This window comes from Staurois parvus, unplaced genomic scaffold, assembly GCF_062004578.1.
Source record: "Staurois parvus isolate SC_StPar_1 unplaced genomic scaffold, SC_StPar_1.0 ptg001185l, whole genome shotgun sequence".
Classification (NCBI taxonomy): Eukaryota; Metazoa; Chordata; class Amphibia; order Anura; family Ranidae; genus Staurois; species Staurois parvus.
The window spans coordinates 179,133-197,463 of NW_028318981.1; positions in this window are offsets into that span (position 1 = coordinate 179,133).

The window sequence follows — 18,331 nt, forward strand, 5'->3', positions numbered from 1 at the left end:
TTGTCCGTTTACATCAGTTCTTTGTCTGTTCCATTTTTTAATGGAAGAAAAATAGTTTTCTTCCATTAAAAAAACAGATGTTACCTTCCATTAAAAAAACGGATGTTAATGGATGCGAACGTTAACGGATGTAAACAGATGATCATCCGTTTACATCTGCTAGTCCATAGAAATACATGAGTGTTCGTTTTTCATCAGTTATGAACCTTTAACACGGGCGTTCCTTTTTTTTTTTATCAGTTCAGTCACGTTTTTTCCAAGAAAAAATCTGTTTACATCAGTTTTTTTATCAGTTTACATCTGTTTTTCATCCGCTTTCATCCATTTACATCCATTTTCATCCGTTTTTGGTCCATGTGCATTGTTTTTTTGTCAGTTTACATCAGTTTAGATCTGTTCTTCACCCATTTACATCCACTTTCATCCGTTTTTGGTCCGTGTAAACTGACAAAAAACAATGCACATGGACCAAAAACGGATGAAAATGGATGTAAATGGACGAAGAACAGATGTAAACTGACAAAAAACAATGCACATCAGTTTACATCTGTTCTTCATCCATTGACATCCATTTTCATCCGTTTTTTGGCCGTGTACATTGTTTTTTGGCCGTTTACATCAGTTTACAGCTGTTCTTCATCCATTTTGTGTCTGTGTACATTGTTTGTTGTCCGTTTACATCTGTTCGTCATCCATTTACATCCATTTTCATCCATTTTTTGTCTGTGTACATTGTTTTTTGGAAGTGTTCCAACCAGGGGTTCCAGATCTTTAGGAATTTGGGGACAGAGTCCATAATGGTTGCTTCCACCTTGGCATGAATCATTGCTTGCGTTACTTTGTTTCTAGAAAAGCATAGGGATGGTGACTTCCATGATCTGGCCATAATTTGTTTAGCTGTCGTGGTGACCTGCAGGAGAAGCTTGATTTGGGATTTAGAAATGGATGAAGACATTAAACTTGTTTATCTGCAGGTATTTAAAAAGATAATACTTCAGCATTTTTTAACTTACTTACCCCTTTTATTAGCTAGTGCTAGGGCATTAGTTAGTAATGTGCTCAGCATAAATGAGTACAACCTTTTCGAAAAGTAAGATTTTTATCAATATCTCAAGGAACACAAGAACGATTTCCACAATTTTGACAAAACTGAGTTTTATAGAACATTTTTTCAGCTCAATACATGAAAGTAAGGTTCATAATATAACTTGGATTACAAAATCTTCAGTTTTACTCAAATTAGTTGAGGCAAAAATGAATACACCCCCCAACAAAAACTAGTCCATCTTGTATTTTGTATGACCTCCGTGATTTGTAAGGACAGCACTAAGTCTTCTAGGCATGGAATGAACATATTGCAACATCTATCTTTTTCCAAAAATATTGCGAGATCTATCTCTTTTAAAGCCTGGATGCTCGATGGAGAGTGATGCTCAACTCGTCTCTTCAGAATTCCCCATAGGTGTTTGTCAAGAGAACCAGAGAGCACACAGAGACAGATTGCACGGAACCCAACGTGCTTTTATTGAGGAGGTTTTTGGGGCACATACAACAGTTCTTTTAGTCCACAGATCTACACCAGACACAGCAACACAGTACAGTTCTCTGGAAGGCAATATGGAACCACAGGGTTATTGTAATCCACAGGGTTAGTCCACACAGGAAGCTCCAGGCAGGGAAGGGTTAAGTCCAGGCAGGTTCACGGAGAACAAAGGGGTTAAGTCCAGGCAGGGAATAGATCCAGGCAGATGCACGGGAACAGCAGAAGATCCCTCCACAGTGCAGGGATTCCAGGCAGCAGAGACAGTCCAGGAGATGAGGAGGAGGACGGGGGATGAGAGAAGCTGGCCCTCAGCACAGCCTTCCCTCACACACGCAGCCAGGAGAACACACGGAGGTTTTCCTGCTCACCCTTAAGTATAGAGCTGGTAACCGGATACTTCCTATCGGGTTACCATGGCAACGGGTCATGTCTCTCAGGTCTCCAGACCTGCCCAGGGAGCCCAGGAATTTGTGCATGAGGGGGAAGGGAGGAGATGGCCTGTTTGTGGATTCCTTCAGCAGGAGGCCAGGCTGCAAGCCAGGGGGGTGAGGGGCTGCTGAGGTCTGCCTGTGTCAGGGACAAAGAGGACTAGAAGTCCCAGCATGGATGGGACAGAAGGGTGGCAGCCGGCAAACCTGGAGGATGGGGAAGGAAGGACCAGCTCCGTGACAGTGTTCAATTGGGTTCAGATCAGGAGACATACTTGGCCACTGAATCACCCTTTTCTTCTTCGGAAAAGCAGCAGTGGTCATAGATGTGTGTTGTATCAGCGTAATCAGTTGAACTGTGTGTGATTGCTTATGGCTGTTCCAGGTCTTGCTGGCTGCAGACTCAACTGCTTTTCTCTGTCTTCAAGTAAGTTCTAGAGTATAGTGGGCTGGATGAGGCAGTCCCTGGACCTGAATATTCATGCAATCTCAGCCAATTCCTGGGGAGAGTGTGCCCAGTAGGTGGCTGAGAACTGCATAAATAGTATTGACTTAGAACAGCAGGGTTCTTGTCCAGCAGAAGATCTCAGCCTTGGAAGGTCTGCTTGTCCTTGTGGGAAAGTTAGCTAAAGTCTAGTGGAGTCCACCAAAGGTCCCAGCTCAGGGAGAGCTGATGGGCCTGCTTTTGAAAAGGAGCTGGAATTATTTAAGGTGAGTTAACTGAGGATCTAGCCTGGAGGCTCACTGTACAGTGGCTGATATTGAAAGGAGGCAACCAAGAACACAGGGACATGGTGAGTAAAGGTCTGAGAAAGAGAGAGATTATAATGACTGTTGTTGCTTTAACCCTTTAAGCACCTGCTTCAGAGTAACTGATTTGGGACTGTGCTTGTGTCTGAAGTCCCTGAGTTTCAGTTCTTTAATTCCTAAGTAAGAGGAGAGCTATCCTAAAGAGTAAAGACAAAAAGGCAGATCTTGTCCTCTACTACTTTGTGCACTAAAAATTGGAGTATCCCACAGCCTATCCTGTACCCCATCCAAGTTCTTAAAGCAATAAATCCGAAAGGCTGGTCTTTAAATTGGGAGACTGTATGTGCTACTGTGCACCTGGCTGCTTGTACCCACTTGGGAATAGAACCTGGGACAAACAGCAGGACCTGTCAGGGGTCAGTGCGCTACATATCTGATAGGGATGCATATAAGGTGTTAAGCAAGGATCCAACGCAACAATATATGAACAAATTAGATTACATGAATAAAGACAGGCTTTCAGAAATGCATCCTAGACAGAAAGGAGTGAGCTTAACTAGTACCACCAGCCCCCAGGGTGCCTATTATGTATTATTTGCATAAAACACACCAGAGTCTTGAGCATCCACCGGGTCGTTCTCCTTCCAACAGGACATGATGATGCTCCCCAAGTTGTTTTCTTTCTTGTCTTTTTGCAATTTTTACCTTTGTACATACTGCTATGCACTGGCCGTTTAGGTTTATTAAATATACAAAATTAATAAGTGGCTTCTGTGTACTAAATTAAAGATTCATAGCTCCTATGTACAGTATGTTATAATGACTGACTGCATACAGTGGGGATCGAAAGTTTGGGCACCCCAGCTAAAGATTTGTATTAATGTGCATAAAGAAGCCAAGGAAAGATGGAAAAATCTCCAAAAGGCATCAAATTACAGATTAGACATTCTTATAATATGTCAACAAAAGTTAGATTTTATTTCCATCATTTACACTTTCAAAATAACAGAAAACAAAAAAATGGCGTCTGCAAAAGTTTGGGCACCCTGCAGAGTTAATATCTTGTACTGCCCCCTTTGGCAAGTATCACAGCTTGTAAACGCTTTTTGTAGCCAGCCAAGAGTCTTTCAATTCTTGTTTGAGGTCTCTTTGCCCATTCTTCCTTACAAAAGTCTTCCAGTTCTTTGAGATTTCTGGGCTGTCTGTCACGCACTGCTCTTTTAAGGTCTATCCATAGATTTTCAATTATGTTGAGGTCAGGAGATTGTGAAGGCCATGGCAAAACCTTCAGTTTACGCCTCTTAATGTAATCTCCCGTGGATTTCGAGGTGTGTTTAGGATCATTATCCATTTGTAGAAACCATTCTCTCTTTAACTTCAGCTTTTTCACAGATGGCATCAAGTTACCATAGAAAATTTGCTGAAATTTTATTGAATCCATTTTTCCTTCTACTTGTGAGATGTTCCCTGTGCCACTGGCTGCAACACAATCCCAAAGCATGATTGATCCAACCCCATGCTTAACAGTTGGACAGAGGTTCTTTTCATTAAATTCTGTGCCCCTTCTTCTCCAAACGTACCTTTGCTCATTCTGGCCAAAAAGTTCAATTTTAACCTCATTGGTCCACAGAACTTGTTTCCAAAATGCATCTGGCTTGTCTATATGTTCATTTGCAAAGTTCAAACCATGATTTTTGTGGTGAGGACGTAGAATAGGTTTTCTTCTGATGACTCTTCCATGAAGACCATATTTGTACAAGTATCTCTTTATAGTGGAATAGTGTACCACAACTCCAGTGTCTGCCCAATCATTCTGGAGGGATCGTGCAGTCAAACGTGGGTTTTGAATTGTTTTTCTCACAATCCTGCGAGCTGTTCTGTCTGATATTTTTCTTGGTCTTCCAGATCTTGCTTTAACTTAACCACTGTTCCTGATGACTGCCATTTCTTAATTACATTCCGAACAGAGGATATTGACATCTGAAAACGCTTTGCTATCTTCTTATAGCCTTCTCCAGCTTTGTGAGCGTCAACTATTTTCAGTTTCAGTTTTGTAGACAACTGCTTAGAAGAACCCATGGTGCTGATTGTTGGGGCAAGGTCAGATGAGTCTGGGCATTTAAAACCTTTGAGATTGACATCACCTGGTCTTCCCAGACGATGATTGAGAACAATCCATGACACTGGCAGGTCTCAGCTTTGCAAAGGGGGCAGTGCATGCTATAAATTCTGGAGGGTGCCCAAACTTTTGCAGACGCCATTTTTTTGTTTTCTGTTATTTTGAAAGTGTAAATGATGGAAATAAAATCTAACTTTTGTTGACATATTATAAGAATGTCTAATCTGTAATTTGATGCCTTTTGGAGATTTTTCCATCTTTCCTTGGCTTCTTTATGCACATTAATACAAATTTTTAGCTGGGGTGCCCAAACTTTCGATCCCCACTGTAAGTATACACCCCCTATTATATGGTGCAGCCAGAAAACCACCTCAAATTTCCCATCAGGGACACAGAATGCTACAAAAAATTTAGAGGTTTTACTCTTTCCCCACTCCATCCAAAACAACAGTAAAATTCCAAGTCATCTCTGATGCACCATTATCAGTCAAATATGGAATCACAATATTAACCCCATCCCTCTGACGTCTCCCAGCCCTTTAAGAGCTTTTGAAAGCCAGGAGGAGGAAGTGGGTACCTGGGTCATGTGATTGCTGTGATTGGCTGTTACAGCGGTCACATGATTGGTAAGCTCCCAATTACTAGTATGTATCATAAACTGTCTAGGTTTATTAAACATACATAATTAATAAGTGGCTTCTGTGTACTAAATCAAGAATTCATAGCTCCTATGTATGCTATAACGACTGACTGCTTAAGTATACACCCCCCTATTATATGGTGCAGGAAGTCATCCTAGACAGAAAAGAGCGAGCTTGTTTAGTACCACCAGCCCCCAGGGTGCCTATTATGTATTATTTGCATAAAATACACAAGAGTCTTAAGCATCCACCAGGTCATTCTCCTGCCAACAGGACATGATGAGGCACCCCAAGTTGTTTTCTTTCTTGTCTTTTTGCAGTTTTTAACTTTGTACATACTTCTATGCATTGGCCGTTTAGGATTATTAAATATACAAAATTAATAAGTGGCTTCTGTGTACTAAATTAAAGAGTCATAGCTCCTATGTATAATATAATGACTGACTGCATAAGTATACACACCCTATTATATGGTGCAGCCAAAAAACCACCCCAAATTTCCCACCAGGGACACAAAATGCAGCAAAAACTTCAGAGAGGTATTACCCTTTCCCCACTCCATCCAAAACAGTAAAATTCCAAGTCATCTCTGATACACCATTATCAGTCAAATGTGGAGTCACAATATTAACCCCTTTCCTGACAATGCCTCACAGCAGTCACATGATTGGTAAGAAAACTTTCTGGGTCATAAGACCGCTGCATGGCACGTGCTCTCAACACAGATTGTTGTTTACATAGGGCCACATATACAGTTGTGTTCAAAATAATAGCAGTGTGTTGAAAAAAGTGAATAAAGTTGAAAATCCTTCTAATAGCTTTTATTTCCATCCACACAAATGCATTGGGAACACGACACATTCTATTCCAAATCAAAGCATGAAGAAAAATAGATCAAATTTGTGTTGTTCCTCTAAAAAAATTGAAGAAAAGTGAATATTAGACGGTTCAAAAAAATCGCAGTGTTTGTATTCTTCTTTACAAACTCAAACATTCACTATATAAACTGAGAAATGTTTGAAGATTTTGCTTTCCTTTGAATGACTTCATGAATATTTGGTTGTAGTCGCACTGTTTCTGAGAACTGCTGTACATCTGTGTTGCATGGAGTCACCCAACTTCTGGCCCCTGTGATCAGGTATTCCAGCCCAGGATGATTGGACCACATTCCACAGTTCTTCTCTATTTCTTGGTTTGACCTCAGAAACGGCATTTTTGATGTCACCCCACAAGTTTTCTATTGGATTAAGATTCGGGGATTGGGCTGGCCACTCCATAACGTCAATCTTGTTGGTCTGGAACCAAGATGTTGCACGTTTACTGGCGTGTTTGGGGTCATTGTCTTGTTGGAACACCCATTTCAAGGGCATTTCCTCTTCAGCATAAGGCAGCATGACCTCTTCAAGTATTCTGATGTATTCAAACTGATCCATGATCCCTGGTATGCAATAAATAGGCCCAACACCGTAGTATGAGAAACATCCCCATATCATGATGCTTGCACCACCATGCTTCACTGTCTTCACAGTGTGCTGTGGCTTGAATTCAGTGTTTGGGGGTCGTCTGACAAACTGTCTCCGCCCACTAGACCCAAAAAGAACAATCTTACTTTCATCAGTCCACAAAATGTTGCGCCATTTCTCTTTAGGCCAGTCAATGTGCTCTTTGGCAAATTGTAGCCTCTTCATCACGTCTTTTTTCCAACAGTGGGACTTTGCGGGGGCTTCTTGCAGATAGCTTGGCGTCACATAGGCGTCTTCTAATTGTAACAGTCCTCACAGGGAACGTCACACCTTCTTTCATCTTCCTGGAGCTGATTGTTGGCTGAGTCCGCGCCATTTTGGCTATTCTTCTATCCATTCCAATGGTAGTTTTTCGCTTTCTTCCACGTCTTTCAGGTTTTGGTTGCCATTTTAAAGCATTTGCGATCATTTTAGCTGAGCAGCCGATCATTTTCTGCACTTCTTTATATGTTTTCCCCTCTCCAATCAACTTTTTAATCAAGGTACGCTGTTCTTCTGAACAATGTCTGGAACGACCCATTTTCCTCAGAATTTCAGAGAGAAATGCACTGTAACCAGCATGTACAACATTTGCTGCCTTCCTTCCTTAAATAAGGGCAATAATTGCCACCTGTTTTTCAAAGAATGAATGACCTCACTAATAGAACTCCACACTGCTATTATTTTGAACACGCCCCTTTCAATGAGTGATTCAATGACACAGAATCAGCAGCATGCATGTCATGACTGTTGGGTCTGTTGGATTTCTATTACTCTACTACACCTGCTAGGAAATTATTTGCCATGTAGTAATATCATTTCCACCAAAAACGGTGATTGATCCGGTTAGTGATGCCTGACTGCTATTATTTTGAACACAACTGTATATGGCCTCTAGGCATTAAAGCCCACCCGCCAAGAGGCCACATATGTGCGGAAGAGGTTAACTATGTTCAATTTCTTTATATGTATTGCTAATTGGTCCTTTTGTGAGCTCACAAATTTTTGGTGAGTCTCAGCTGAGCAGTAATAGGTTCCTTCTTGAGGCTTTCAGCTGAACCCAGGAGGAAGCTGTCAATGCCGGCCATTCAGTTGTGGATGAGAATTCTTTACCTTATGTACACAAACCCAAAATTTTCCTTTAAAAAAAATGTAACATGGATTTATTAAGTTGCAAAAACACCAGTGTTACTAAACCAATGACTCTGCATTCACTATATCCGCTCTCCCCAGACCCTGCATTCACTATATCCGGTCTCCCCGGACCCTGCATTCACTATATCCGCTCTCCCCGGACCCTGCATTCACGATATCTGGACTCCCCGGACCCTGCATTCACTATATCTGGACTCCCCGGACCCTGCATTCACTATATCCGCTCTCCCTGGACCCTGCATTCACTATACCCGCTCTCCCTGGACCCTGCATTCACTATATCCGCTCTCCCCAGACCCCGCATTCACTATATCCACTCTCCCTGGACCCTGCATTCACTAAATCCGCTCTCCCCGGACTCTGCATTCACTAAATCCGCTCTCCCCAGACCCTGCATTCACTATATCTGGTCTCCTCGGACCCTGCATTCACTATATCCGGTCTCCTCGGACCCTGCATTCACTATATCTGGTCTCCCCGGACCCTGCATTCACTATATCTGGTCTCCCCGGACCCTGCTTTCACTATATCTGGTCTCCCCGGACCCTGCATTCACTATATCTGGTCTCCCCGGACCCTGCATTCACTATATCTGGTCTCCCCGGACCCTGCATTCACTATATCCGCTCTCCCCGGACCCTGCATTCACTATATCTGGTCTTCCCGGACCCTGCATTCACTATATCCGGTCTCCCCGGACCCTGCATTCACTATATCTGGTCTCCCCGGACCCTGCATTCACTATATCCGCTCTCCACGGACCACGCATTCACTATATCCGGTCTCCCCGCACCCTGCATTCACTATATCCGCTCTCCACGGACCACGCATTCACTATATCCACTCTCCCCAGACCCTGCATTCACTATATCTGGTCTCTCCGGACCCTGCATTCACTATATCTGGTCTCCCCGGACCCCGCATTCACTATATCTGGTCTCCCCGGACCCCGCATTCATTATATCCGCTCTCCCCCTACCCTGAATTCACTATATTCGGTCTCCCCAGACCCTGATTTCACTATATCCGCTCTCCACGGACCCCGCATTCACTATATCTGGTCTCCCCGGACCCCGCATTCACTATATCCGCTCTCCCCGGACCCTGCATTCACTATATCCTCTCTCCCCGGACCCTGCATTCACTTATCTGGTCTCCCCGGAACTTGCATTCACTATATCCGGTTTCCCACAGTACACAGAACATGGAAATCAAATTATTTTAGTAAATATAAACTGCTAAATACCTTTTCTCATCAGCAGTATATGGCAGTCTTGTGACTTCTATCAGTGTCTGGCAAAGGACTGGTTAAAACTTGTAAGGTTGAGATTTCATTCTCCTCTGACTGTCCTATGAGACTGCATGTCCCCTGCCCCTCTGTCTGGAAAGTGCTGATTGGCCCTGTTCTGATCCATCTCATGCACCATTCCAACCCCCAAAAAAAATTATCTAGCAATACACACGAAACTGAGCATGTGCAGAGTGCCTCCTAGGGCTCTGAACTATGGCAGATGGATTGGGGACTGTGGAAGAAGGGGAGTAGAAGAGAAAATAGGATTAATCAGCCGTTTCACACAATGTGGAGGATTAACCCCTTAGGCTCCACAGTGAGTATAACAAGCATGCTTTACTGCATATACAGACTGATTGTACTGTTGTGGGTTTAGTAACACTTTAAGTTGTGCTTTAAAGATTTTAAGACACACCTAAAAAAAAAAAGGTGAATGAGAGGCCACTTTAGCATGCCTAAGGCGTTACTATCACTTGATAGATCAAGATCATACAAACTCTCTATCACACACTCCTGTGAAGACTTTTTCCATTACAATGTCAGAATGCTGTGTGTGTTGCCAAATCTAGAAATCAATAACTGTTTGGTTGTTCCAGCTCCCAAGAAAGGAAACTGTCCCGGATCCCCAGCTCCCCCCACTACGGACTACGGAAGGTGTCAACATGATGGTAAACTAGATTGTAGAGATGATTCAGGTTGCCCTGGTAAAGAAAAATGCTGCCAAACCTACTGCGAATCGAGGTGCACAGCACCCGGAAGTAAGTGGACCTTAGAGTATGCCTAACCCAAACATGATAGTCACAAAACCTATAAAACTGTATGTTACAGACAAATGACAGGAGGTGACATGGATACTGGGGAGTGAGCTGTGTGTACTGGAGTGTGGATATCACCGGTGACATGGATACTGGGGAGTGAGGTGTGTGTACTGGAGTGTAGATATCACTGGTGACATGGATACTGGGGAGTGAGGTGTGTACTGGAGTGCGGATATCACTGGTGACATGGATACTGGGGAGTGAGCTGTGTGTACTGGAGTGTGGATATCACTGGTGACATGGATACTGGGGAGTGAGGTGTGTGTACTGGAGTGTGGATATCACTGGTGACATGGATACTGGGGAGTGAGCTGTGTGTACTGGAGTGCGGATATCACTGATGACATGGATACTGGGGAGTGAGCTGTGTGTACTGGAGTGTAGATATCACTGGTGACATGGATACTGGGGAGTGAGCTGTGTGTACTGGAGTGTATATATCACTGGTGACATGGATACTGGGGAGTGAGATGTGTGTACTGGAGTGTGGATATCACTGGTGACATGGATACTGGGGAGTGAGGTGTGTGTACTGGAGTGTGGATATCACTGGTGACATGGATACTGGGGAGTGAGGTGTGTGTACTGGAGTGTGGATATCACTGGTGACATGGATACTGGGGAGTGAGGTGTGTGTACTGGAGTGTAGATATCACTGGTGACATGGATACTGGGGAGTGAGGTGTGTGTACTGGAGTGCGGATATCACTGGTGACATGGATACTGGGGAGTGAGGTGTGTGTACTGGAGTGCGGATATCACTGATGACATGGATACTGGGGAGTGAGCTGTGTGTACTGGAGTGTGGATATCACTGGTGACATGGATACTGGGGAGTGAGCTGTGTGTACTGGAGTGTAGATATCACTGGTGACATGGATACCGGGGAGTGAGCTGTGTGTACTGGAGTGTATATATCACTGGTGACATGGATACTGGGGAGTGAGATGTGTGTACTGGAGTGTGGATATCACTGGTGACATGGATACTGGGGAGTGAGGTGTGTGTACTGGAGTGTGGATATCACTGGTGACATGGATACTGGGGAGTGAGCTGTGTGTACTGGAGTGCGGATATCACTGATGACATGGATACTGGGGAGTGAGCTGTGTGTACTGGAGTGTAGATATCACTGGTGACATGGATACTGGGGAGTGAGCTGTGTGTACTGGAGTGCGGATATCACTGGTGACATGGATACTGGGGAGTGAGGTGTGTGTACTGGAGTGCGGATATCACTGATGACATGGATACTGGGGAGTGAGCTGTGTGTACTGGAGTGTAGATATCACTGGTGACATGGATACTGGGGAGTGAGCTGTGTGTACTGGAGTGTATATATCACTGGTGACATGGATACTGGGGAGTGAGATGTGTGTACTGGAGTGTGGATATCACTGGTGACATGGACATTGGAGAGTGAGCTGTGTGTACTGGAGTGTGGATATCACTGGTGACATGGATACTGGGGAGTGAGCTGTGTGTACTGGAGTGCGGATATCACTGGTGACATGGATACTGGGGAGTGAGCTGTGTGTACTGGAGTGCGGATATCACTGGTGACATGGATACTGGGGAGTGAGCTGTGTGTACTGGAGTGTGGATATCACTGGTGACATGGATACTGGGGAGTGAGGTGTGTGTACTGGAGTGCGGATATCACTGGTGACATGGATACTGGGGAGTGAGCTGTGTGTACTGGAGTGTGGATCTCACTGGTGACATGGATACTGGGGAGTGAGCTGTGTGTACTGGAGTGCGGATATCACTGATGACATGGATACTGGGGAGTGAGCTGTGTGTACTGGAGTGCAGATATCACTGGTGACATGGATACTGGGGAGTGAGCTGTGTGTACTGGAGTGTAGATATCACTGATGACATGGATACTGGGGAGTGAGCTGTGTGTACTGGAGTGTAGATATCACTGGTGACATGGATACTGGGGAGTGAGCTGTGTGTACTGGAGTGTGGATCTCACTGGTGACATGGATACTGGGGAGTGAGCTGTGTGTACTGGAGTGTGGATATCACTGGTGACATGGATACTGGGGAGTGAGCTGTGTGTACTGGAGTGTGGATATCACTGGTGACATGGATACTGGGGAGTGAGGTGTGTGTACTGGAGTGTGGATATCACCGGTGACATGGATACTGGGGAGTGAGCTGTGTGTACTGGAGTGTGGATATCACTGGTGACATGGATACTGGGGAGTGAGCTGTGTGTACTGGAGTGTGGATATCACCGGTGACATGGATACTGGGGAGTGAGCTGTGTGTACTGGAGTGCGGATATCACTGGTGACATGGATACTGGGGAGTGAGCTGTGTGTACTGGAGTGTGGATATCACTGGTGACATGGATACTGGGGAGTGAGGTGTGTGTACTGGAGTGTGGATATCACTGGTGACATGGATACTGGGGAGTGAGCTGTGTGTACTGGAGTGCGGATATCACTGGTGACATGGATACTGGGGAGTGAGCTGTGTGTACTGGAGTGTGGATATCACTGGTGACATGGATACTGGGGAGTGAGGTGTGTGTACTGGAGTGCGGATATCACTGATGACATGGATACTGGGGAGTGAGCTGTGTGTACTGGAGTGCGGATATCACTGGTGACATGGATACTGGGGAGTGAGCTGTGTGTACTGGAGTGCAGATATCACTGGTGACATGGATACTGGGGAGTGAGCTGTGTGTACTGGAGTGCGGATATCACTGGTGACATGGATACTGGGGAGTGAGCTGTGTGTACTGGAGTGCGGATATCACTGGTGACATGGATACTGGGGAGTGAGCTGTGTGTACTGGAGTGCGGATATCACTGGTGACATGGATACTGGGGAGTGAGGTGTGTGTACTGGAGTGCGGATATCACTGGTGACATGGATACTGGGGAGTGAGCTGTGTGTACTGGAGTGCGGATATCACTGGTGACATGGATACTGGGGAGTGAGCTGTGTGTACTGGAGTGCGGATATCACTGGTGACATGGATACTGGGGAGTGAGCTGTGTGTACTGGAGTGCGGATCTCACTGGTGACATGGATACTGGGGAGTGAGGTGTGTGTACTGGAGTGTGGATATCACTGGTGACATGGATACTGGGGAGTGAGCTGTGTGTACTGGAGTGTGGATCTCACTGTGACATGGATACTGGGGAGTGAGCTGTGTGTACTGGAGTGTGGATATCACTGATGACATGGATACTGGGGAGTGAGCTGTGTGTACTGGAGTGTAGATATCACTGATGACATGGATACTGGGGAGTGAGCTGTGTGTACTGGAGTGTAGATATCACTGGTGACATGGATACTGGGGAGTGAGCTGTGTGTACTGGAGTGTGGATCTCACTGGTGACATGGATACTGGGGAGTGAGCTGTGTGTACTGGAGTGTGGATATCACTGGTGACATGGATACTGGGGAGTGAGCTGTGTGTACTGGAGTGTGGATATCACTGGTGACATGGATACTGGGGAGTGAGGTGTGTGTACTGGAGTGTGGATATCACCGGTGACATGGATACTGGGGAGTGAGCTGTGTGTACTGGAGTGTGGATATCACTGGTGACATGGATACTGGGGAGTGAGCTGTGTGTACTGGAGTGCGGATATCACTGGTGACATGGATACCGGGGAGTGAGCTGTGTGTACTGGAGTGTGGATATCACTGGTGACATGGATACTGGGGAGTGAGCTGTGTGTACTGGAGTGCGGATATCACTGGTGACATGGATACTGGGGAGTGAGCTGTGTGTACTGGAGTGCGGATATCACTGGTGACATGGATACTGGGGAGTGAGCTGTGTGTACTGGAGTGTGGATCTCACTGGTGACATGGATACTGGGGAGTGAGCTGTGTGTACTGGAGTGCGGATATCACTGGTGACATGGATACTGGGGAGTGAGCTGTGTGTACTGGAGTGTGGATCTCACTGGTGACATGGATACTGGGGAGTGAGCTGTGTGTACTGGAGTGCGGATATCACTGGTGACATGGATACTGGGGAGTGAGATGTGTGTACTGGAGTGCGGATATCACTGGTGACATGGATACTGGGGAGTGAGCTGTGTGTACTGGAGTGTGGATCTCACTGGTGACATGGATACTGGGGAGTGAGCTGTGTGTACTGGAGTGCGGATATCACCGGTGACATGGATACTGGGGAGTGAGGTGTGTGTACTGGAGTGTATATCTCACTGGTGACATGGATACTGGGGAGTGAGCTGTGTGTACTGGAGTGTGGATATCACTGGTGACATGGATACTGGGGAGTGAGCTGTGTGTACTGGAGTGTAGATATCACTGGTGACATGGATACTGGGGAGTGAGATGTGTGTACTGGAGTGTGGATATCACTGGTGACATGGATACTGGGGAGTGAGATGTGTGTACTGGAGTGTGGATATCACTGGTGACATGGATACTGGGGAGTGAGCTGTGTGTACTGGAGTGCGGATATCACCGGTGACATGGATACCGGGGAATGAGGTGTGTGTACTGGAGTGCGGATATCACCGATGACATGGATACTGGGGAGTGAGGTGTGTGTACTGGAGTGTAGATATCACTGGTGACATGGATACTGGGGAGTGAGCTGTGTGTACTGGAGTGTGGATATCACTGGTGACATGGATACTGGGGAGTGAGCTGTGTGTACTGGAGTGTGGATATCACTGGTGACATGGATACTGGGGAGTGAGCTGTGTGTACTGGAGTGTGGATATCACTGGTGACATGGATACTGGGGAGTGAGCTGTGTGTACTGGAGTGCGGATATCACTGGTGACATGGATACTGGGGAGTGAGCTGTGTGTACTGGAGTGCGGATATCACTGGTGACATGGATACTGGGGAGTGAGCTGTGTGTACTGGAGTGCGGATATCACTGGTGACATGGATACTGGGGAGTGAGCTGTGTGTACTGGAGTGTGGATATCACTGGTGACATGGATACTGGGAGTGAGGTGTGTGTACTGGAGTGTGGATCTCACTGGTGACATGGATACTGGGGAGTGAGCTGTGTGTACTGGAGTGTGGATATCACTGGTGACATGGATACTGGGGAGTGAGCTGTGTGTACTGGAGTGTGGATATCACTGGTGACATGGATACTGGGGAGTGAGGTGTGTGTACTGGAGTGCAGATATCACTGGTGACATGGATACTGGGAGTGAGCTGTGTGTACTGGAGTGCGGATCTCACTAATCTTTCTTCATGCATTTCCCACCCTGGATTTGTGTTGTATTATGTAGATATCTTCAAGGATTTCATTTTATTTTTAGACGTTTTGCTGCCATAAAATGATAACTACAGATAGACATATTTTTCTTGCAGTAACAAAACCTGGATTTTGCCCTGTTACAAATCCTTGTCATGACCTCATGACGCATAATTGCTACTTCGACTCGGATTGTACTGGCAACCTAAAGTGCTGCACCATCGACTGTGAACTTAAGTGTACCAATGTGCTTTAATGTGAGTGATTGTGATTTGACAACACATGTTCAGGTCAAAAAAATCAAACCTCATTGACCACCATGCAAAATGGCTCAGCTTGTATTGTGTGTTGTAAACAGTCAGGTACTTACATAGTTACATAGTTAGTCTGGCTGAAAAAAGACAAAAGTCCATCCAGTTCAACCAAAAAAAAAAAAAAAGTTATAATCCGACACCCACAGTTGATCCAGAGGAAGGCAAAAGATCCCAGCAAAGCATGATCTAATTTGCTTTTTGCAGGTGAAAAAATTCCTTCCTGATCCCTCGAGAGGCAATCGAATAATTCCCTGGATCAACTTTACCTATAAATGTTATGCAGGCTATAGAAGGTTAGTTTATCGGCTGATTTTTCGGCTGAAAAACGAAACTTCGGTCGTTCTGTTACCACCAATGATTGCGAAAACCAGCCGTTTTTCGCAAATTTTCCAGCATGACCGATAAAACAAATGAGGAGGAACTGCAAAAATCAGCTGATGACATTGCCCCACTAACGGTGCGAAAATAGTCCGATTTTTCTTTCGGATGAAAAATCGGCCGATAAAAGAACCGTCTATGGCCTGCATTAGTATGTAGTTATATTCTGTGTATCAAAGAAAGAATTCAGGACTTTTTTAATGCGTTCCACTGAGCTGGCCAGAACAAACTCTTGAGGGAGTCTATTCCACATTTTCGCAGCTCTTACTGTGAAGAAACCTTTCCATGTTTGGATATTTCATTTCTTTTCCTCCAGATGTAAAGAGTTCCCCCTTGTCCTCTGTGATGACCTCAGGGGGAATAGCTCTACACCGAGTTCACTATATGAACCACTGATGTATTATACATGGAGATCATATCCCCCCTTATGTATTATACATGGAGATCATATCCCCCCTTATGTATTATACATGGAGATCATATCCCCCTTATGTATTATACATGGAGATCATATCCCCCCTTATGTATTATACATGGAGATCATATCCCCCCTTATGCATTATACATGGAGATCATATCCCCCCTTATGTATTATACATGGAGATCATATCCCCCCCTTATGTATTATACATGGAGATCATATCCCCCCTTATGTATTATACATGGAGATCATATCCCCCCTTATGTATTATACATGGAGATCATATCCCCCCTTATGTATTATACATGGAGATCATATCCCCCCTTATGTATTATACATGGAGATCATATCCCCCTTATGTATTATACATGGTGATCATATCCCCCCTTATGTATTATACATGGAGATCATATTCCTCTTATGTATTATACATGGAGATCATATCCCCCCCTTATGTATTATACATGGAGATCATATCCCCCCTTATGTATTATACATGGAGATCATATCCCCCTTTATGTATTATACATGGAGATCATATCCCCCCTTATGTATTATACATGGAGATCATATTCCTCTTATGTATTATACATGGAGATCATATCCCCCCTTATGTATTATACATGGAGATCATATCCCCCCTTATGTATTATACATGGAGATCATATCCCCCTTATGTATTATACATGGAGATCATATCCCCCCTTATGTATTATACATGGAGATCATATCCCCCCTTATGCATTATACATGGAGATCATATCCCCCCTTATGTATTATACATGGAGATCATATCCCCCCCTTATGTATTATACATGGAGATCATATCCCCCCTTATGTATTATACATGGAGATCATATCCCCCCTTATGTATTATACATGGAGATCATATCCCCCCTTATGTATTATACATGGAGATCATATTCCTCTTATGTATTATACATGGAGATCATATCCCCCCCTTATGTATTATACATGGAGATCATATCCCCCCTTATGTATTATACATGGAGATCATATCCCCCTTTATGTATTATACATGGAGATCATATCCCCCCTTATGTATTATACATGGAGATCATATTCCTCTTATGTATTATACATGGAGATCATATCCCCCCTTATGTATTATACATGGAGATCATATCCCCCCTTATGTATTATACATGGAGATCATATCCCCCCTTATGTATTATACATGGAGATCATATCCCCCCTTATGTATTATACATGGAGATCATATGCCCCCTTATGTATTATACATGGTGATCATATCCCCCCTTATGTATTATACATGGAGATCATATCCCCCCTTATGTATTATACATGGAGATCATACCCCCCTTATGTATTATACATGGAGATCATATCCCCCTTATGTATTATACATGGAGATCATATCCCCCCTTATGTATTATACATGGTGATCATATCCCCCCTTATGTATTATACATGGAGATCATATCCCCCCTCATGTATTATACATGGAGATCATATGCCCCCTTATGTATTATACATGGTGATCATATCCCCCCTTATGTATTATACATGGAGATCATATCCCCCCTTATGTATTATACATGGAGATCATACCCCCCTTATGTATTATACATGGAGATCATATCCCCCTTATGTATTATACATGGAGATCATATCCCCCCTTATGTATTATACATGGAGATCATACCCCCTTATGTATTATACATGGAGATCATATCCCCCCCTTATGTATTATACATGGAGA